The sequence below is a fragment of the Bos grunniens genome, chromosome 7 (genome assembly GCF_055505025.1).
Source record: "Bos grunniens cultivar Pamir isolate PY7600 chromosome 7, Bosgru_T2T1.0, whole genome shotgun sequence".
In the NCBI taxonomy this organism is placed as follows: Eukaryota; Metazoa; Chordata; class Mammalia; order Artiodactyla; family Bovidae; genus Bos; species Bos grunniens.
Window position 1 is genome coordinate 66,164,075 of NC_141171.1, and position 23,413 is coordinate 66,187,487.

Genomic DNA, 23,413 nt, shown 5'->3' on the forward strand with positions numbered 1-23,413 from the left:
AACACTCATGCTGCCATTTAGGTTAATTCTTCCTTTTCCGTGTTTCAAATAGGCTGCAAGGGACATCCTTGTAGCTAAATCTGTGTGCATATCCATGCTTATTTCCTCAGGTTAAATCACAGAAGTGGAATTACAGGGTCAAAGAGTAGGCATATTTTTTTTAAAGGCTTTTGCAAAGAACTGTCAATTGCCTCTAGTAAGATTGTATGCTCAATTGGATTTTGAAGGTCATTTCTGTCTAATAGTGGAGCGTGCAAAATAAATAAACTTTGAACTTTCAAATGGAATTAGTCTCTGCTGGGCTGTAATATGGGTTTAGTCAGAAATGTGGAGAATGGAGCTCAGTGATGGAGTAGTAGAAAAGCCATATTAATAGGCTTTAGGCTACTTTCTTCTCTTTGGAACTTCTTAAATTTAAAAATTGGGATATAATTTTTATAGAATATAATCTTATCTTAACTGATTTCAATGGAGACAACCATTAATAGAGCTCACATCTGGTTTTCCTCTCCTTCCAGGCATATGAAAGATGATATTCTCCAATTTTTTTTGCAGTAGGTGGGGCTGGTAACTTGGTCTAGACAATGTGCTGTGAGCAGAATGATATGGTCCCTTGTGGAGTGAAGGACTCAATTGTCAGTATGAGACGCCCCCCACGTTGCCTCTCCCCCATGAAGTCTCTGCTGCGTGTTGACCAAGGGGCCCTGTGTTACAGATGGTACACTGCAAGATGGTGAAGTCTCTGAATTTCTTCTGAGGACAGTTGCCTTGAACAGTCACCTGTACTGCGTGGACTTTGTGTGAGCGAGACTCAGACCTGCACTAAGTCACTAAGATTTGGTGGTTATTTTTTAAAACTGAAAAGTGAAAGTGAAAGCCACTCAGTTGTGTCCAGCTCTTTGGGACTCCATGGACTATACAGTCCATGGACTTCTCCAGGCCAGAATACTGGAGTGGGTAGTCTTTCCCTTCTCCAGGGAATCTTCCCAACTCAGGGATTGAACCCAGGTCTCCTGCATTGCAGACAGATTCTTTACCAGCGGAGCCACAAGGGAAGCCCAAGAATACTGGAGTGGGTAACCTATCCCTTCTCCAGTGGATCTTCCTGATCCAGGAATCGAACTGGGGTCTCCTGCATTGCAGGTGGATTCTTTACCAACTGAACTATCAGGAAAACTGAAGCATAATCCTAACTAACACAGTGACATAATTTGATTCCAGAGCTAAGCTATTAGTCACTTCACAGATCCTTCTTAGAGTGACTAATCTGTACTGGGCACTGTGGAGGATAGAAGAAAATATAAATTTAATTTCTGCTTAGCATATACAACTTATGGTTCATTTCTATTGCTTCTTGAATAGCGTGTGTGTATGTTGAATATTATTGCTCTACCTAGGTAGACAGGTAATGTACACTCTTTAAAGGGACTTTGTCATCACACACTGGTTCCCATATAAATATGGGATGTTCTACCACAATGCATCCTTTTGTTTTTTGTAAAATCCTCCGTGGTTCTGATGGGATAGCCAACGATAGATCCCACTTCCCTGGCCACCGGAAAAGGCATGTAACTTCCTTGGAATTTTTTGAATTGAAGATGGAGATAGAGGAGTTGACCATCTTGTCCCATGTGTCATAGGCTATAGGAACTGATCCCAGAAACAATGTCCCCGAGGAGATTAGGAGGACAGATCATAGACTGAAGCCAAGATGAAATCCAGTGTTGAACATGGATGGGCTCTAACGCTGTTTGAGCTCTGGGATCCTGGATAGTCTGGGGCTGGCACCACCTGTGTGCCTCCAGATGCTCCAGCCAATACATCCTGCCTACATGGATGTCCCTCCTCTACTCACTCAGCACTAAGCTCACTGTCAATCTTATCTGTTTCTCTATAGCATTGACATTGGCCACCTGATGCAAAGAACTGAGCCAACTTATTGGAAAAGACCCTGTTGCTAGGAAACGTTGAAGGCAAAAGGAGAAAGAGGAGGCAGAGGGATGAGATGAGATAGCATCACTGACTCAATGTACATGAATTTGAGCAAACTCTAGGAGATAGTGGGGGACAGAGAAGCCTAGTGCACTGTAGTCCATGGGGGTCACAAAGAGTTGGATATGACTTAGGGACTGAGCGGCAACAACAGTAATTGTAGAACCTTTGCTTAGAGGTATTGAGTTTGGGTGGAGAAGGCAATGGCACCCCACTCCAGTACTCTTGCTTGGAAAATCCCATGGACGGAGGAGCCTGTTAGGCTGCAACCCATGGGGTCTCTAAGAGTTGGACACGACTGAACGACTTCACTTTCACTTTTCACTTTCATGCATTGGAGAAGGAAATGTCAACCCACTCCAGTGGTCTTGCCTGGAGAATCCCAGGGACGGGGGAGCCTGGTGGGCTGCCGTCTATGGGGTTGCACAGAGTCAGACATGACTGAAGTGACTTAGCATAGCATAGCATAGCATAGCATTGAGTTTGGGAAGGTAAGAAATTGTGATAATAAGAACCTTGAAAGAATGAATTAAAATTTTTTTCTATTGGAGTATACTTAATTTACAATGTTGTGTTGGCTTCAGGTATACAGCAGAGTGATTTTATTATGTAATACATATACATATATTCATTCTTTTTTAGATTCTTTTCTCATATAGTTTATCACAGAATATTGAGTAGAGTTTCCTGTGGTATATAGTAGGTTCTTAAAAATATGGACCACTTTATAAATTTGCATGTGGGCAGGGGCCCATGCTCATCTTCTCTGTATCCTTCCAATGTTAGTATGTGTGCTGCCGAAGTGAGCACTAAATGGATTGTTTTCATCTGGATAAAACCCCCATTTTTCCTGCTGTACTATCCCATGTCATCCGTGTTTTTTATTTTTTTTGCTTTCCATCCTTTTGAATGTCAGGCCAACTTGGAGAAACCCACGGGTCTTCCCGTGGACTGGCCTCAGGGAGGGGGCATGCAGCTTCTGAGTGGGTTTCCAGGCTGCCGGGGTAGATGAACGCGGCTGTCTTCACTCTCCAGTGGAGCGTGAAGCCGAAGGGAGGCCTTGGGAGGCAGCCACTCACTCAGACCCAGGCAGCCCGGGGGCTGAGGCTGCTGGCAGGGTTGTCATTATGCTAATGGCATCTGTGGAGCCAGAACCAGTGACCCCTTGGGGGAAGCAAGAACTCTTGAAGGACCATTTGAAGTCTTTGTGCTATCAGTTTGAAGGCGTGTGACGCCTGTACTTGGCACCTCCTAATTGATTTTATTTTACGCTCGCATAGAGAGCAGTGGTCCAAACACCAGAGGCCTTGCAACTCTAACAGAAATCTAAGGAGAGGCAGTGGATTAGAGGTGGTCGTTGAGTGCAGAGGTTCAGGTTTTGGACTCTGGAGACACACTGCCTGAATTCGCATCTCAGTCTTTGGCTTCGTTGGCTGTGTGTTTAGCCAGGTGACTTTACCTCTCTGCTTCCCTTTCCTCATCTCTAAAGCAGGAGGGATAGTAGTGCCACCTGTAGAGGTTCATTTGAAGTATAAAATAGGTTAGTACGTATAAAACAGTTCACACTCAACACATAAAATGCTCCATAAATAGTAGGGAGAAAGTTTTGGAGACTGTTTGCATGGAAAGCAGAGCAGTCCTGAGTGAGTCTTAACTGCTTAGCAGCCGGATGCCCTTGGATAAGTCATACATTCTTTCTGCCCTTGAATGAAATGTGACCACCTGAGAAAGCCCCTGAAGTGATGTCCGGTATATCAGAGGTGCTTAGTAAATGGCACTTTCTTTTCCTTTGGGCCTCAGTTTTCCCATCTGTAAAGTGAAGGTGCTGGAAGTCTTTTCTGTCTTTCACTGCTTAAGAACTGGAGTCTAACACCGGCGTCCTGATTAAAAAGAGCCTCTTGCAAGGTGAACCAAAGCTTCAGGATGAGTAGGGCTCCCTCAGCGTTTAGGATTGTTAGCCAACAGAGTTGCCATCCATTGTCATCCACGGTTGAGGGCAGGATTCTAAAGGAATGGGCACACGAAGGAGGCTGCATAGGGAGGTGGTAGTGGGTTCCAAAGCATTTTGCCACTAAGTAGCTGCCTGGTCTAAAGTCCCCCAGCCTTTAGCTTCTCCAGCTGGGAAAACAAGAGAGAGCCCCTTTTGAAGATTCTAAGGATCGGAGGATAATAAAGCAATGGGGTCTGGGAAATCCAAGAGAAAGTGGGGGTTAGAAATGGAAGAGCCCTGGTAATAAACTTCATCTGTCTCATAGCTTCTTATGTTGGGAAATTGATGGTACAAGTGCTATCATTTTCCCAGTTCCTTGAGGAGGAGGGTGAGAGACCCCTGCTTGCAAGGTCTCACAGAGAGTCAGCAGCAGAATCAGGTCTTTTTTTTTCTTTTCATATTTATTTATTTATTTATTTGGCTGCACCGGGTCTTCGTTTCTGCACTCAGCTTTCTCTAGTTGTGGTGAGCAGGGGCTACTCTCTGGCTGTGGCGCACAGGCTTCTCACTGCAGTGGCTTCTCTTGTTGCAGTCAGTTCAGTCGCTCAATTGTATCTGACTCTTTGCCACCCCATGAATCACAGCACACCAGGCCTCCTTGTCCATCACCAACTCCTGGAGTCCACTCAAACTCACGTCCATCAAGTTGGTGATGCCATCCAGCCATCTCATCCTCTGTTGTCCCTTTCTCCTCCTGCCCCCAATCCCTCCCTGCATCAGAGTCTTTTCCAATGAGTCAACTCTTCGCATGAGGTGGCCAAAGTACTGGAGTTTCAGCTTTAGTATCACTCCTTCCAAAGAAATCCCAGGGCTGATCTCCTTTAGAATGGACTGGTTGGATGTCCTTGCAGTCCAAGTTGCAGAGCATGGGCTTAATTGCTCCAAGGCATATGGGACCTTTCTGGACTGGTTATTGAACCCGTGTCCCCTGCACTGGCAGGCAGATTCTTAACTACTGCCCTCTTCTCCTTGCCTCTTCCATCCTCCATTGCCCATCCCAAAATAACTCAGCCCTTTGGCTAAGCTATCAGGATGTTCTAAGTTGGTTCTGCTTGCAGTGAAGACCACCACAGAAGTCCATAATCAGGTCTTAAATCTGGGTTTGCTGACTCCCATTCCAGTGCTCTTTTTCCAGGAGACTGGGTTAAACCTCAGGGTAGCTGGATGCTGATATCGGTTCTACCAGAAATGGGCCTTGTGATTTGGGGACAACTTGTTAGTCTCTCCAAGCTTTTTTCATCTGTGAAGTGAGGGCTTTTTACAAGATTGACTTGAAAGTCCTTTTCAGCTCTAAAGTTCTAGAAGCCTCTTTCTGCCCATCAGACTCGCCTCTGCTGTCCTCCAAAGAGCAAAGATGGACTTGACAAAGTCTTCATTAGGGCCCCATGGACTTGACACTTCCTTGAAGACAGTGTGTGAACACTGCTTCTATTCCTGGGTAGGCAAGTTGGCTATAGAAGCCAGCTCCTTGGGTGCCCTAATTCCACTTTAGGAAGAATGAACATATTGTTTTAATTAATCATATGAAGGCAAAATTAGCATGATTGTGTGAAAGGTGTTGTAAATCATCCTGATCCACATCACTGAGCAAAGAGCGTTTAGTTATTCCGGAGTTGTTAAAGATTTTATCTACCCAAGTGAAAATTCAATTAGTACTAGCTTCAGCTTCTATAAAACTAAGGATTTTCCACTGTGGGAAAGTACTCTTTGTGTGTGTGAATACCACCTTATGCCACTTTGATAAATTACTGTAATTAACTGTATCCTACGCAAGCTAAACAAAATTTACTGAACTGTTGTTGTATAAAAGGGGTATCTTCTCTTCTCTTGTTGGGGAGATTACTCTAATCTGTACATGATATTGCCTCAAATTTCATGCCTTTTATGCTGAGCTTTGAAAACACCGGCAGCCTTCTAGCTGGCACCAGTAAAACACAATTGGTTTCCATCACACTCCGCCTTTCCCCTCCTGGTGTAGAGACATCAGCTATGGGTTTCACTATGATTCAATTAAATGTGCTATGTTTAATTAGCTAGCTGGAGAAACACTGCAAGCAGAACCAACTTAGAACATCCTGATAGCTTAGCCAAAGGGCTGAGTTATTTTGGGATGGGCAAAGGAGGATGGAAGGGGCAAGGAGAAGAGGGCAGGGGGCCTTGCTCACAGGTCTCTGGCACAAACTCTCTGCTTTGGCCATGTGTCCATCCTTTTCTTGTATCTGGCTCCGTCCTGCCTCTCTCCTCCCCTCCCACCCAAATCTTACCTGTACTTTAAGGCCAAACCCTTCCTCCTTTCAGGGACCTTCCAGAGAGATTTGTAGGTATGTTTTGCTTTGTTGGACATGCCAAGTTCTCTCCCCTGATTTATCATCTCATCTCTTCAGGGGTTCTCTGACTGTTTCTCCTTCTTCTCCCTCCATGGGGTTCTAGTTCTCAGTGAGGGAATGCAGTAGAAATTGGCAAGATTCCTGATGGAATGATCCAGTTTCTTCCTGAACTTCATTATCCCAACTGTCCAATTCTCAACTCTTTGGGGGTAAAGCTCTTAGAACAAGGTCACTCAGAACCAGCTTGTTTTGTGTGGAGTGGTCATTTTTGGAGGATTTCTCAAGTTGTTTTTAGCGGCACTACTGCTACCATTCTTAGCTAACATTGAGTATATGCTATGTGCCAAGTCTGTTGCAAAGAACTTTGTATGCGTTCTCTTATTTGTCTGTCCTGGGACTCTATGAGATGGATGTTGCTATCCCCAGTTTATAAAAATGGAAGCTCAGAGAGGTAGATCAGCTTGTTAAAGGTCACGTAGTTAGAAAGGGTTAGAACCAATCTTTGAAGCCATGTGTTTTCACTACAGGCTGTGTCTTAGTTACTGAGCAAAACTGCTTCCCATGCTAATAACTATGAAAATATTTAAGTGTTTCAGTTACTTACTTGCTCACCTTCTGGCTTTGTTGTATTGTAAGGTGCTGTCCTGGCCAGGTGAGAAAGTCTTACCAGTTAGTGCCTGGGAACTGTGTGTGACCCAGAGGATTGACATAAGGTGTATTATACACGTAAGTGTCATCTATCATCTCTGTTGCAAGGGAGGAAAGCTTGGGAACACTTAAACCATCCTGTTGGTCTTTATGATCAGGCGCTTCGTGTGCCTTGGTAGTTTAGCCTTCGTATCACTGTAACCTTTCCAGTATGGTGACGAGATTCCATCTCACATGGCCTGGGTGAGTAAATTCATGGTGAGGTTTTCTTCCCCAGAGGCACTATTCTATGCCATAGATATCCCTACTTTTAAGGTAAGAATGAGGAGGCTAAGCTGTCCAAATGCCTGAGTGTATTCTGTAATATGTGTATGATAGCCAAGGACCTCACAAGAGGAGTTTCGAGGGTTGAATGAGGCTTTGGAGGTACAGTGGTCTTAAAAACAGAGAAAGGTAAGTTGTGGATAGGAGAGATCTTTATTGATGTAGTAACTGTTGGTGTCCTTCTTGGCCAGGGAACTGATATTCCCTCTCTTAATCAGTAGCCACACCCTGACTTTCCCCTGCTCTCTGGGGCATCACCTCCTCGCAGGTATGTGGGGTGCAGCCCCACTCCTCATGCTTAACTCCACAGGTGAGTTTATAGGGGCTCAGAAAGTTGTGCCGCATCCCTCTCCCCACTTCACCATGGCCCGGCTGACTCTAGAAATGTATGAAAAAGAAGTTAATTCCACATACACCGTGAGCAAATATTTGCCTTCCGTCTGCGGACCATCCAACAGTGTGCCTAGTTTTGTGATCTAAAACAAACTGTAATCGCTGAACAAACAGCGCTACATAATCTTCTCGGTGATGATTTTGAATGGCTCTACAGAGTTTTGTTAAATGTATTGTGAGACAATAGAAAATATATACATTGGTCTTTGTCCTCCACTCCTGATGCAGAACTTCCGAAACCCTTCTAAATTCCCAAGTGCTAAGAGCACTAGGAGTATCTTTTGTTCTGGCAGTTGATCAGGTTAGATCCCAGGGTCAGGACGATTCCCTGGAGGAGGGTATGGCAACCCACTCCAGTATTCTGGCCTGAAGAATCCCATGGACAGAGATGCCTGGCTGACTACTGTCCATATGGTCACAAAGAGTCGGATACAACTAAGCAACTAACACTTTCACTTACCTGACTCAGGATTCCTAAATCCCTTGGCATTTCGGGTGTTAGGAGTGTCTTTTGCTCTGAGGCAACTCTGAATGGACTCCTAGATGGCTCATGGATGGGGGCTGGTCACCAGAAAGACCAAGCCCATGATTAGAAGCTTAGAATTTTCAGCCACATACACCACCTCTCTAATAATTGATCATGCCTATGTGAGGCAGCCTTCACAAACTTCCAATAGGATGGGATTCAGAGAATTTCCAGGTGGGTGAATGCATCTACATACTTTGAGGGTGATGCATGCCACCTCCATGGAAACAGAAGCTCCTGTGCTAGAAATTCCTGCAGACCTCTCCCTGTGTATCTCTTCATCTGGCTGTTCATCTGTATCGTTTATCATATCCTTTTTACTTAATAAGCTGGTAAATGTGAGTGAGTGTTTCCCTCAGTTCTGAGATCTGCTTTAGCAAATAATGAATCCAAAGGGGAAGAGGTCATGAGAATCTCTGATTTGTAGCCAGGTTGGACAGAAGTTGTGGGTAGCCTGGGGACTTGCTTCTTGCCATTGGCATCTGCAGTAGGGGTAGTCTCATGGTGCTGAGCCTTTAACCTGTGGGATCTGATGCCATCTTCAGGAAGACAGTGTCTGAATCGTGTTCAATTGTAGGGTCATCCAGCTGGTGTCATCGACAATGGCTAGGTGGGGAAAACTCCACACATCTGGTGTCACAAGTGTTGTGAGAGTAAAAGACAGACTCAGGAGGAAGACTAGGTTCTTTCTAACTCATGCACATACCTGGAGTTCCTTAGCCTCACCCTTCCTGTGTTGTTTTCAGTTGTCCACTGTTAGAAATGAATCTGTTCATGCGCTCAACAGATATTTATTGAACCACTTGAGTAGTGGGGTTCGTGAATGAGGGAGACATGGCCCTTTGATCTGGTGAAACAGACAAGCAAGTGACTAGTGTGAATAAAACGTTGTTCAATTGCTAAGTCGTGTTCCATGGACTGTAGCATGCCAAGCCCCTCTGTCCTCCACTATCTCCCACAGTTTGCTCCAATTCATATCTAACCATCTCATCTTATGCCTCCCCCTTCTTTTGCCTGGTCTTTCCCAGCATCAGGGTCTTAACCAATGAGTCAGCTTAGCTCTTCATGTCAGGTGGCCAATGCCAATGCTATAGATAAATCAGATAGCGATGAGAGTGAGCTTAATAGTGAGTGAGTGGGGAAGGGGCATCCATTGTAGGCAGGATTGAGAAAAAAAGAAAAGTTTCTCTTCGAAAGCAAGGGCTCAACTGAGAACTAAGGGGAAAGACGCATCTGCAAATGGTAAATGTTGGGAAGGAAAATACTCCTGGACGAGAGAGGTCCCAGGTCAGGAGAGGAGTTGTGTGTTTAAGGAACTAATACATAACTAGCTGGAGAAGGGAGAGTCAGGAACCAGGATTTACAGGGCTTTCAGGTGATGATAAGAAATCTGTATCATTAGATTCTAATAAAACATTTCACATTAGACTAATGCTTGTAAGCCCTCATAGTGTGTTGCTATCCCTGTGTTGTGATGCAAACCCCATTAGTGTTATCTTCAATTTATAGATGAGGCAACCAGAGAGGTTAAATCACATCCCTGAAATTCCACCATAAATCAGCATCTGAGCAGCAAGTGGAGACGAAGTCTACAACACACCTTAGCTCTCTTTGCCGTTTTGCTGCGCATTTCTCCAAATGAAACTTTGGATGCTTTATTGGCCTCTGTCCAGAGATTTATACTTACTATGCAGTGTCCTTTCATAGTCAACTGGCTGTGTTAAGGAGATTGCAAGGGGGTTGGGGAGAGAAGAGGATTGAGTAAACCCAGCTTCATTAAAACTACAGGAATTATTACCTGGTAGTTCTTTCAAACGGCCAACAGGGCAGTATCAAGCTGGAAACTCAATAGGGTTTCTAATTTGTCAACAGAACACAGCACAGCCCTGAGAGGCAGCCCTGAGGGAGGAGGATTTTAAATGGAAAGAAAGAACTCTGCAGAACTGAAGGACAAGAGGAGGTTGTTCAATCTGTTTGCAGCAGAACAAAATGAACTTAGGGCTTTGTTTCAGAAATGCCAGGGAATTATAGACTTCCAGGGTGGAAAAGGATTTTCAAGTTTACTCTGTCTTCCCTTGCCCTGTGATGGTTGAATCACCACCACATGACCACCAAATCTTAGTCCCAGCAGCTCCATGGTCAGACAGCCATTGCCTCTGGAGGCAACTCATTCCAACAGCCATTCACTTGATCAACAAATATTAATTAAGCACCAAGTAGAGGGTCGGACACGACTGAGTGACTTCACTTTCACTTTTCACTTTCATGCATTGGAGAAGGAAATGGCAACCCACTCTAGTGTTCTTGTCTAGAGAATCCCAGGCACAGGGGAGCCTGGTGGGCAGCCATCTATGGGGTCACATATAGAGACGGACACAACTGAAGTGACTTAGCAGCAGCAGCAGCCCTCATACCTTGAGGATGTATTTTCCTGCTATTTTCTAACTAAAACTGAGCTGTAATACGGAGTTGTAACACTAATCTGTCTAAAAGTTATAACATGGTCTGTTCGAGACCCAAGAGCTGTAACACAGTCTGTCCAAGAACGGTGACGTGCTGAGGGCTTTAATGTCCGTTGCTTCAAATCTTTGTTGTGATGAGACAGAACCGAGGAGATTACACTCTCCTGACATAATTACAACTTACATGGTCTGTTTTGGGTTGAATTGTCTTCTCCAAAATGCTTATGTTGAAATTCTAATCCCTAGTATCTTAGAATGTGACCTTATTGGAAGACAGGCTCTTCACAGAGATAATCAAGTTAAAATGAAATCATTAGGGTGGGCCCTAATTTGACATGAGTGGTGTCCTTATAAAAAGGCAAATCTGGACACTGAGATATGAGTAGAGGGAAGAGAGTATGAAGAGATAAGGAGAAGATGGTCATCTACAAGCCAAGGAGAGAGGCCTGGAAGAGATGCTCCCCTCTCTGTTTCAGTAGGAATGAACCCTGCTTCCACCTTGGTCCTGAAATCATGTAACTCAGATTGGTACTTGTACCTAGCCAAAACCCAGACTGGGACTTGAACCCGTAACCTTTTAACTGAGATCACATAAGGTCTCAGAACTTAATGAAGCTCAGGTTCTTCCTGTCTCATTGTAGAAAGAATTCAGTGGGAGACAAAATAATAGGTTAGAAGTGAATTTGTTTTAGAGAGAAAACGCTCTACAGACAAAGCATGGGCCATCTCATAAAGTGCGAATGACACCAGGGTGTACAGGGTTGTTGGTTCTTATCAGTTCAGTTCAGTTCAGTCGCTCAGTCGTGTCCGACTCTTTGCGACCCCATGAATCGCAGCATACCAGGCCTCCCTGTCCATCACCAACTCCCAGATTTCACTCAAACTCATGTCCATCGAGTTAGTGATGCCATCCAGCCATCTCATCCTCTGTCATCCCCTTCTTCTGCCCCCAATCCCTCCCAGCATCTGAGTCTTTTCCAATGAGTCAACTCTTTGCATGAGGTGGCCAAAGTACTGGAGTTTCAGCTTTGGCATCATTCCTTCCAAAGAACACCCAGGTGTTGGTTCTTATAGGGGTAAGTAATTCCATAGGCTAATGAGTGGGAGGATTTTTCCAGCTATTTTGGGGAAGGGGTTGGGATTTCCAGGAATTGGGCCGCTGCCAACATTTTGGCCTTTATGGTTGGCCTTGAAACTGTCATGGCACCTGTGGGTGTGTCATTTAGCTTGCTGATGTATTACAGCGAGCCTATACTGAGGCCCAACGTCTAGTGGAAATCGACTTGTCTGCCATCTTGGACCCATTTGGTTTTAATCAGTTTATGTTGTGTCCTCAGGCTATGCCATTCTTTCAGAGGTTGTGCCCTGACCTCGTCTCTCCTTTTGCACAACTGTGAGATGATAAATATCTGTCCTTTAGGCCTCCTGGTCTGTGGTACTTTGTTGTGGCAACCTAGCAAATGAATACAATGTCATAAAAACCAAATGTACTGTGAGAGAAAATCATGGAATTGAGGGATGCAAATATAGTTAAGATTTGGGGGTTCACAAAGGGGTCCTGGAGGAAGTGATATGGAACCTGAAGCCTGAGGTGTCCCTATTACCTCTTTCATCCCCACTCTCACCATATCACCTCTTGCTCACTCGACTCCAGCCACACCGGCCGTGTTGCTATTCTTCAAACACACAGGGATGTTCCCACTCAGGGTCTCTGCTATAGCTGTTTCCTCTCCTAAAACACTACCCGCCCCCCGCCGCCCCCCGCAATATTCTCTGAATTTCCTCACGTCCCTCAAGTTTTGGCTCAAGTATCCAACTTCTCAGTGAGGCCTGCCATCCCCTTATCCACCATGTCCATCATCGTGAGGCCTGCCATTACCATGTTCATTGTACTTAAAATGGTATCTTGTCTTACCATCGTCCGCTCTTGCCCAGAACCCCCAATTCTCCTTTCCTTGCTGAACGTCTCTATTTGTATTCCAGAGAACCTGTCCCCTAACATGCCAGATCACTTATTCATTTATTATGTTCATTGTTTATAATATTGATCTATGGTTAGAATTTAAGTTCCACGGGTGCAGTGATTTTTGTCTGTTTCGCTTGGAATTCTTGTTTTGCTTGGAATACTTCTGTATTCTAAGCACCCAGAACAGTACCTGATGTGAAGTGGGCATGCAACAATACATAGTTGTTAAATGAATCTATGAATAAGGCCTGTGGGGAGTCAGGAAGAGTGTTTGAGGCTGAAGAATGTGCACACATACTGGCCCAGATGCAAGAAAGAGCTCAGCGTGCTCATGGATCAGAAAAGGGGGGGTAGCCAAGGGAAGAGTGATGAGACATGACCCTGGAGAGTGGGCAGGAGCCAGATCTGTGGACATCTCTGATTCTTAGGAATTGTTTTCCTTATACTGGGTTATGATCAATCTTCTTTCAGATACTACTCCTAGTCTTAGTTCCCTAACTTGGAGTAACATCAAAGAAATCTTTTAACTTATGGTGGCTCATTAGATATTTGAAAGTTAAATATCATGATCACTTTCCACCTCTGAGTATTCTCCAGTTGCTTTGGCAGGGTGTCTTTTAAAAAATGTTAATAAATACAAATTTATTTATTGCTCACACAGGATTTAATTCAGTGTTTTTGATTGGCAGGAGGCTCTTCTCCAAGTGATAATTCAGAGACCAGACTCTGTTCTGCTGTCTTCAACAGTTGGCTTCTGCATTCACCATGGAAGGAGAAAGAGCATGAAGAATGGCATGTGGGAGATTATTAGGGACCAAGCCTGGAGGAGTGTTACGTCATTTATACCCAGATTCCATTGGCTAGAACTCAGTCCATGGCCACACTGAACAGCAAAGATGGCTGGCAAACGTGATCTAGCTGTGTGTCCTGGAAGAGCTACTAGGTTTTGTAGTCGGCCAGCAATCTCTGAAAAAATATGTTTCTTGGATTAAGCCTCATCCTCCCTGGCCTGATTCCTTTCCAACAAGGGTAGCTTTTGAATCCTCCCACCCTCTAGTCACTCCCCTCTTCTTATGCATTGATTTGTCAGTGTTCCTCTGAAAATGCATGGCATTCAGGAGTAGTCTGAGCTGGGTAGACATGGAGGGTGAGGCTGCTAGCTCTTAGGCTCTTTACTCTCGGCCCTCAGGACCTAGGAGGGGTGTCAGGGGTCCCTTTCCTTTCCATTCTCCCTCTCTGCCTGCTCAGAGAGGTTTCATGGGCCCTTGTCCTGAAAGAGACATCTCCCTTTCCACCCCCCACCCCCACCACTCACACATATTTAGAGATGATAAATGGCACTGCTTATAGCATGGGCTTCAGCATCTGATAGACCTGGGTTGGAGTTCTGCCCCCTCCCCTTTCTTACTAGCTGTATGCTGCTGCTGCTGCTAAGTCGCTTCAGTCGTGTCCGTGACCCCATAGACGGCAGCCCACCAGGCTCCACCATCCTTGGGATTCTCCAGGCAAGAACACTCGAGTGGGTTGCCATTTCCTTCTCCAATGCATGAAAGTGAAAAGTGAAAGTGAAGTCCCTCAGTCGTGTCCGACTCTTTGCGACCCCATAGACTGCAGCCTACCAGGCTCCTCCGTCCATGGGATTTTCCAGGCACGAGTACTGGAGTGGGTTGCCATTGCCTTCTCTGACTAGCTGTATGACTTTGAGCAAATATCTTAAAACTCTTTAAACTGCAATTTCCTGCTCTGTAAAATGGAGGTGAGGATGATGATAATGATAATGATGGTGATGGTGGTGATACAGGATTTCTGTGATGAGTCAGTGAAATAATTGACTTAAAATGCTAGCACAGAGCCCGGCACATGGTTGAGGGCTCAGTAAGTAGGGGCTAATAATGATGACAATAGTTAACAACTTTCTCCTCTAGTCAAACAGACCTTTTCAAATAGTTCTTATTTCCTTCTGTTATATGTTCTCAGTTTTCCATCAGCTGTGCTATTCTTACCTCTCCTCTGTCAACCCAGATCTTCTCCTTAGATTTCTTCTTCTCAGCTTCTCCTTAGATGTCTAACTTTCTACCTTCCTAACTCAAAACTACATAGCTGGTATACCTTGTCTTTATTGAGAAATGAACGACAAGAGTAGATACTGAAGAGTTAGAGAAAATATATGGTGTAGGCTTTGCCCAAACCCCTTTCTCCTCTCACCTAGAAGCTACTGAAAATGTTTTATTCATGATACTGAGCCCGGGCTTCCCAATCCTTCTCTGTTGCAAACTCAAGACTCCCTCTGTTTGCTGAGAGAGCAGCCAGCACAGACAATTTTATGGTCTGACAGGCTGTTTGCAGGGTATATTTGGTAAGTCATTTTCTGTTTTCCAAAACTAATTAGAGATGGATAAATTTAAATGGTGGTAGAAGCCAACAATAAAACATCATGTCCTCATTAGCTGAAATAATCCTGTGGCTTCCCTTCTTATATGAAGGATCTTGACTCAGAAAAATTCGGTTCAGGCTGAGTGGTGTGCTGGAGCTGGTGCCTGCTTGCATGAGCCAATTGCATGCATCCCTTCCCAGCTCCACGTTCAGTGACATTGCCTCTGTGCTTTGGAATTGGCTCTGGTGGGAGTACTGAAAATGGGAAATTGGCAAGTGCTACAAATCAGGTCTCCACCCCAAGCTTGTTAAACAGGTACCCACACCCCACTGCTCCTGCTGTCATGCAGGGAGCAGGTCCAGCTCTCTTTGAGGCTTGCACATATAAACCATGAAGTGCCACGCATTGTTTTGATTCATAAAGTGCCTTTGGAAATAGTTTTTCTCCTCTTGGGCCCCAAGGCTTCTGTGAGTGTCTGATAGAGGACTTTGCTTTGGTGAAAGAGATTGGACACTGGAAGCAGAGGCTGGGGATGGTGGTTTCCCTAGCAACCAGGTCAGGGAGTGGGACTGGAGAGGCATTTTTTAGAGACACACTTCTCCCATTGTAACGTGCAGGTGAATCACCCGGGCATCTTGTTAAAATGCAGATTCTGATTCAGTGGGTCTCAGCTAGTCCTGATATGTGTCATTTCTAATAAGCTCCCAGGTGGTGCCAGCGATGCCATGCACCATTCCATGAGTAACAGTGTTGACCCTGGACAGAGAAACCTAAAACTTTGCAAAAACTCACTGTATGTTAAGTCCACCAAAAGCCAAGGACTATCGCTTCTGCTCCAGCCTCAGACTTGCCAGTTTAGAGGGAGAGATGGTGTTTTAACTGTAGAAGCACCAGTGCAGAATTAAGCAGAGCTGGGTTAAATCATCTCTACCAAATAATATGACTTCATCCAATTACTAACCTTTCCCGAGTCTCAGTTTCCCAAGCTGTAAAATGGGGCTAGGACTGCATGGGGTGGTTATGAGACTTCAGGGAGAGAAAGCAGGAAAGGGTTTACTGCAGGCTCTGCACTACTGCCCCTGGCTTCCCTATTTGTTTCCAGCCTAAGATCAAACAACTTTCTTTGGCAAAACCCCACCTTTTTAGCCTAAACTGTAATTTTTTAAAATATAAGAATTAATAATTACTGTTGCATAATTACAATTTTTAATTATAAAAAAGACAGTAAAGATATCATGTTCCCCCTACCTAGTGATCACACAGTTAATATTTTGGTATATTTCCTGCCAGGCTTTTTATATATTTTTTTATTTTACAACAAAAATGAGATGATATTCAACACATTGTTTTCTAACTTATTTTTTTTAATTTATAAAAAGTTTTTATTTTATATTGGAGTCTAGTTGATTAACAACCTGCTTTTTAGTTTAAAAATATACCTTTGGTAGGTTTTCATGTCTGTAGGCAGAAAAAAAATTGAAATTGCTCAATCGTGTGCAACTTTGTGCAACCCCAAGGACTGCAGCCCACCAGGCTCCTCTGTCCATGGAATTCTCTAGGCAGGAATACTGGAGTGGGTTGCCATTTCCTTCTCCAGGGGCTCTTCCTGGGGATCTATAGGCAGAGATCACTATTATAATTTTAATGGCTGTACACTGAACAGTCTTCTAAGGACTGGTGACAAAATCTGCCTATTGGATTCAGTTCACTTTTCAGAAGGAACATGCCAAGCTGTGGGAGCAGCATTCTGGAGTCTTCGTTTTGGTCTCTGCTGGAGTCTGGATCTCTTAACACCTCCACATGACCTAGCATGAAGAAGGTCAAAAGTCACAATGTTCTGGACTTTAGGGAACCCCAGCTAAATGCAGAGGGACAGTAGGAGCTCCTCTCAAGGAGAACCCCAAATCAGTTCTGATCCAAGGACAAATCTGAGACTAGGGAATAACCAAGGAATCTGTAGTGATGGAGCTGCAGATCAAGTCACAGAATGAAAAATATTGAGTGAAGAAAGTGCCCCAGGACTCAAGAGATAATGAATTCAGCTCTCTGCATCCTCTTTTTCCAGCAGGCACTCTGGATGCTTTAACTAGGTCTCCCTGAGAACAGCTCTTCATGACCCTTTCAAATGCTGGAAGCTACTGTGGGGAGGAAGGCATTCATTTATCCATTCATCCCTTTAGTCTGTGAATGTTTTCTGAGCTCCTATTATGTACCAAACACTTTTCTGGGTCCAGAATGTTATGGTGAACAGAATAAACAAAATTCCTGCTCTGACAAATGGTGCGTTAGAATCTGGGACGTAGCCTACACCTCAGTCTAGTCCAGTTCAGTTCGTTTCAGTTGTGTCTGACACTTTGTGACTCTGTGGTGTACACCTCATTATTAATAAAACCAGGATGACTGTAGCCGGCAGTAAGTTCAAGGAAGGGAATGAAACAGGGTACCGTGGTGGAGAGTCACTGGGGCTGTTTAGACAGGCTAGTCAGGGCAGGCTTCTCTGAGGAGGGGTCTTTCAGGTGTGCTTTGAAGGATGGGAGGGTTTATTTTGAACCAGAGTCTGGCGCTTGAACTATGTTGTTGGAGACTAATCCTCTTGGCAGGGGCAAAGCCTTTCGAGTGTTCCAAGTGTGGGTGTTCCTTTTAAACTCTCAATCTTTTCTCCAGATAAGCCTATCCTGTTCTTTTAGCTGTTGGTCATGTGAACCAATTTAGCTCCACTCAGAATCCTTCTCTATCAACTACAGAGATCTGTCTGTCTTTCTTTCTATCTTTCCATCCATCTGTCTGTCCATCTGTTCGTCTATCTATCCATCTATCTATTCACTCATCTATCCATCTATCTTTCTATCCATATAAATCTGATACCCAAAATGAAGCATTATGTGTGACCACAAAGGATTATATTATGCCCTTTGTACTGGACTGTGCATTTTTTTTTCATGCAGCTAAAGTAATAAGGATTTTTTTTTTTTAGTTGGGTACATCACATTGTTTTCTTAATTGAGCTTGCAGTCAAATAAATCACCCAAGTCCTTTATACATCTTGTAACTTCTGCTATGGAATTTTGGAAAGTAAATGCAGAGGCTTATATTTATTTGTATTTAAATTTAATCTTGTTAGTTTTAGCCTAATTTTTCAAGCTAGTCACTGTATTTTTGTTTCCTGGTTCTGTCAGTCAATGTCTTTCATTCCTTTAGCAGTTTATTGGGGAGGCTAAATGAGAAACCTGGGTAAGAGATGATGGCCATTTGGCCTACAGCGGTAGGAATGGAAACAGAAGGATGAGGATAGATTCAGGATGTATTTGGAGGTTGGAGGAGGTAAGGAGAGAGGAACCAAGTGTCAAGTCCTGGGCCTGAGCTACAGGGCCATTATGGTACAACTAACTGAAATACGTAAGAATGTTAAGTGCTGAATGTGTGCATCACTCCCCACCAAATTCATATGTTGAAACCCTGTCCCCCAGTGTGCTAGTACTAGGAGGTGGGGTCTTTGGGAGGTGATCAGGGTTAACATGAGGGGGGAGCCCACGTGATGGGATTCGTGCCCTCAGGAGTCACGAGAGAACTTGCTTCCTCTTGCTGTCTGCCACTTGAGGTGTAATGAGACAGTCTGCAACCCAGAAGAGGGCCCTCTCTCAGAACCCGACCATACTGACACCTTGATATTGGATTCCCAGCCCCCAGAACTGTGAGAAAAGAAACAGCTGTTTATAGGCCACCCAGTTTATAGTGCTTTGTTATAGCATCCTGAACTGATGAAAACAGTTAGGTAGGAGAAGGCAGTGGCACCCCACTCCAGTACTCTTGCCTGGAAAATCCCATGGACGGAGGAGCCTGGAAGGCTGCAGTCCATGGGGTCGCTGAGGGTCGGACACGACTGAGCGACTTCACTTTCACTTTTCACTTTCATGCATTGGAGAAGGAAACGGCAACCCACTCCAGTGTTCTTGCCTGGAGAATCCCAGGGACAGGGGAGCCTGGTGAGCTGCCGTCCATGGGGTCGCACAGAGTTGGACACTACTAAAGTGACTTCGCAGTAGCAGTAGGGGATATTTGGGAGGAAAAATTATTTCACTCAGTGGGATTACAGTAATTTTTATTCTTTTTCCTGTTTGCTGTCTGTCCAAAAATACAAAAAAGAAGAAAGCGAAGACTGGGAAGGTTAGTTTTTATTATTAAATTCAGAACAAGGCATGAAGGATGAGGCAAGTGCAGCCCTGTGTGTGTACAAAGGAACAGGCATTTTCTTCTTAAACCAGACTCTAGAAACCAGATCTGTATTCCTTGCAAAAGCAGAAATTCAGAGGTGACCCTATTGAGCTACACGAATTTCTGATGGGAATAGAAATGAAAGATGTTCCCAGCCTCTTTCAGCTTTTATCAAATACAAGAACCAGAGGGCATGATCCGAGCCAAGGAAGGATTGAGCCCTGAGGAGTTGTGGAAGGGTGTGTTAACCAGGGAGCAGTTAATCCTGGGAATATACTTATCGAAGGTAGTAATAAAATAGCATAGATGCTTTTAAAATAGATTTTATATTTAGAAAATAGAGAGCTGGGACACAGACATCATTTTTATTGCTAGATTCTCACCTCTGGTTTGCTGTAGGACCTTTGCTGAGAGATTTTCCCTGTAGTCACAGATTCCTAGTGTATTAAAGGGAAGAGACCTCTGAGATCCATCTTGTTCAGGAGTTTTAACCAGGGGTGTACATCAGAATCATTTGGTGAGTTAATACTATTTTTTTCCAAACACTTATTTATGCCAGGGTTGCTGTTGGGTTAGACACATTATTTTATTTTGTTTTTAAACTAATTTTTAAGTTTTTATACAATTTTTAAGGGTTACTTTCCATTTATATTTATTACAAAATATTGGCCATATTCCCAATGTTGTGCAATACATCCTTATGGCTTATTCCCAGTAGTTTGTGCCTCCTACTTCTTCGTCCCTATGTTGTCCCTCCCCCTCCTTCTGGGAACCACTAATTTGTTCTCTGTATCTGTGAGTCAGCTTCCTTTTTGTTTTATTCACCAGTTTGTTTCATTTTTTTTGATTCCACATATAAGTGATATTATACAGTATTTGTCTTTCTCTGTCTGACTTATTTCACTAAACATAATGCCCTCTAGGTCCATCCACTGTTGCAAATGGCAGAATTTTGTTCTTTTTTATGGTTGAGTAATATTCCATTGTGTGTTTGTATGTGTGTGTATATACACATATATAAAATACCTCATCTTCTTTACCCATTCATCTGTTTTTTTAAAAATAACATATGAATTTTAAATTTATTTATTTATTGGCTGTGTGGCATGTGGGATATTCATTCTACCATGGATCAAACCTGCCCACCCTGCATTTGAAGCTATCTTAACCATTGGGTAGCCAGGGAAGTCCCTATCCATTTATCTGTTGATAGACACTTAGGTTGCTTCCATATCTTGACAACTGTAAATAATGCTGCTTCAAACATTGGGGTGCATTTGTGTTTTTGGATTTAGTGTTTTTGTTTATTTTGGATATATATGCAGAAATGGGATTGCTGGATCATATAGTAGTTCTATTTTTAGTTTTGTTTTTTCAGAAGCCTCCATATTGTTTTCCACAATGGCTTCACCAATTTATATTCCTATCAGTAGTATACAAAGGTTCCCTTTTCTCCACATCCTTGCCAACATTTCTTTGTGGTCTTTTTGGGCTTCCCTGGTAACTCAACTGGTAAAGAATCTGTCTGCCATGTGGGAGACCTGGGTTCGATCCCTGGGCTGGGAAGATCCCCTGGAGAAGGGAATGGTTACCCAGTCCAGGATTCTGGCTTGGAGAATCTCACTGTGGTTTTTATTTGTATTTCCCTGATGATTAACAGTGTTGAGCTAGGCGCATTGTTTTGGAGACGTTTCCTAAGTCATTTGTCACATTACTGCCTTAAAGGATCTCTGATCTAGAGTAACCCCCTCATCATATAAATGAAGAAACTAGACTTGGAGAGATTAAGAGATTTGTCTACTGCTCACTGAGAAGTACAAAAATTACCCTGGGAGTCACCATACTCAGTGGAAAAGATATAATAACATGAAACCACTTAATCAATTTCTGCCATATTTCATTAAACAATTAACAGTTAACTAGACATAGTAATACCTGTAGATCTGAAAAACATAGAGTTGAGTGAAAAAGAAACAGAATGACATTTATATAAATTAGATGCATTTATATAAATTAAAACAACACACAGTTCTGTATTTTACAAACCTGTGTACATATTTAAGGATCTATGTCGAACACATTAGTACGTGTGCCCACTGGAGGAGAGATTCTTGGGGATGAAGAAATGAAATGAACAAAATCCAAGAGATCTTGAACAATAAATGAACAAAAACCATCCTGACTTATGTCAAAAGTGTGCTGTGAATTAAGGTACAAGATCTCTCAATTCTCTGCACTCAAATTATTAAAAAAAATTAACCTATCATCAACATAATTATAGATGAATGGATTAAAGAAATGTGGTATATTATTCAGCCTTAAAAAGGAATAAAATCTTGACATGCTACTGCATGAATGAATCTTAAAGACAGTATACTCAGTGAAGTGAGCCAAACACAAAAGGATATTCCACTTCCATGATGTGTCCAAAATAGGCAACTTCATACAGAGAAAGTAGATTAGAGGTTTCTAGGGTCTACAGGGAGGAGGAAGGGGCAGTTATTATTACTTAATGGTGATAGGGTTTCTGTTTGTGGTGATGAAAAAGTTTTGGAAATAGATAGTGGTGATGGTTACACAACCTTTGAATGTAATTAAAGCCACTGACATTGTACATTTAAAAATGGCAAGTTTTATGATGTATTGTTTTTCCACAATTAAAAAATTAATATGTAATATACCTCAAACCATTGAATTCTATACTTTGAGTGAATTATATGATTTGTGAAATATATTCTAATAAAGATGTTAAATTTACAAACATAATTTTCCTTTCCTTTTAATTCCTTCTGTGGAAAAATAGAAGAATTTGAGAGGAGGTGAAGTAATGGCTACTCAGCTGGGTACTATGCATAGTGCAGCAATTAAATTCTTTTCTCTAACATACCATAAATATTTAGGGTAAGATTTTGTGTTAGACATTTTGACATGTTTCTGGCAATGCAAAGATTTGACAAGGTTTTCGGGACTGGGAATTTGTTATATAAATAATAGCTATTATTAAATACTTTAATTTGATGTCTACATGGCACAGGACATTGATGTGCATGTTATTTGAACAGATGTGTGAATAGGTCTGCTTTTCTTCCAGTTTAGCTTTTGGCAGCTAGTGACTTTGGCATGTGGACAGTGTGTGGTGTATATAAAATTTGGGTTTTATGCAACAAGAGCATTTGAAAAATGCAGTTGAGAAGGAACAGATACTTGAAGAACTATGAACTATGCTGAAAATGTCCTCCAAATTTCGCTCCAAATTTCCTAAGTCCCCTTCTATCTTGGCCACTTACTGCTTTCAGTCCTTAAAAGTTAGTTGAGAAGAGAACTATTTTCTCTCTCAGACCTCTAGTCTTTGGAGAAAAGGACACTTGATAACTTTTTTTGTTTGTTTGTTTAATTGGCAAGAAAAGTTTAAGTGAGCTCGCTCAACTTTGAAAATAAGTTTTGATTTGTATAGGTTGAGATCAATTCCTGCTTCATTTAAACTCTTTCCATCCAATCTTAATTATATCCATGCATCTGGCAGAGACCCATCTTCTGGTCTTGTGAAATTATCATTCCAGCCAAAAGTGTGGGTGAGGGTTGCCATTCCTGGTGACGGACAAAAGAAAGAGCATTTGTCCTGGAGTGCCTTGCCCAGTGATAAGCTAGGGGCTCAGCCACTGCCGGTCATTTGCATGCATAGTGGACCATTTCATTAAGAATTTCATTAAGATGGTAATGTTTAATGTTTCCTGGGAAAAATGAGTTTTTGGCTTGTTCAATTATATAATTAAAGTCAGAGAATTAGGGGAGATTGCAAACTGCTTGCATAATGTGGGTAAGTATAATGATAAAACTTGTAAATAAGTTCAAAAGAATTGGGCTCTGCACGAATCCTGATGCTGAATCAGATTAGGAGGGTGGGCATGTAGAAAATGTGGACTGAAAAGTTAACTAGAGTTTAACATTGGTGTCTACTAGCTGAGCTCCTTGCTCTCGGGGTCCTCTCAGGGAGGTAAATGGTAGGATTAGATCAGAACTAGGGACTGGCTGCTCTGGTTCTAGAAAGTTTCAGGAACACATTTCTTCACTTTTTCTATAGGCATTAATTTCCTGTATCAGAATTAAAAAAAAACAACAACCAACAGCAAAGGCATAGGTTTGCAAGCTTTCTTAACTGGTAGTCAGGGTGTCTTTCTTTCCTTGCTTTGATGGTGACA

At 42.9% G+C, this 23,413-nt stretch overlaps 1 long non-coding RNA gene and 1 pseudogene across 1 annotated transcript in view; one reads left to right on the plus strand and one right to left on the minus strand.

The window, feature by feature from the left end:
- The window catches only part of LOC147369743 (uncharacterized), a 94,205-nt gene that overhangs the window by 47,788 nt on the left and 23,004 nt on the right, over positions 1–23,413 (plus strand). The gene's annotated exons all lie outside the window — the stretch shown is intronic.
- On the minus strand, positions 2,702–2,802 carry LOC147369744 (U6 spliceosomal RNA; annotated as a pseudogene).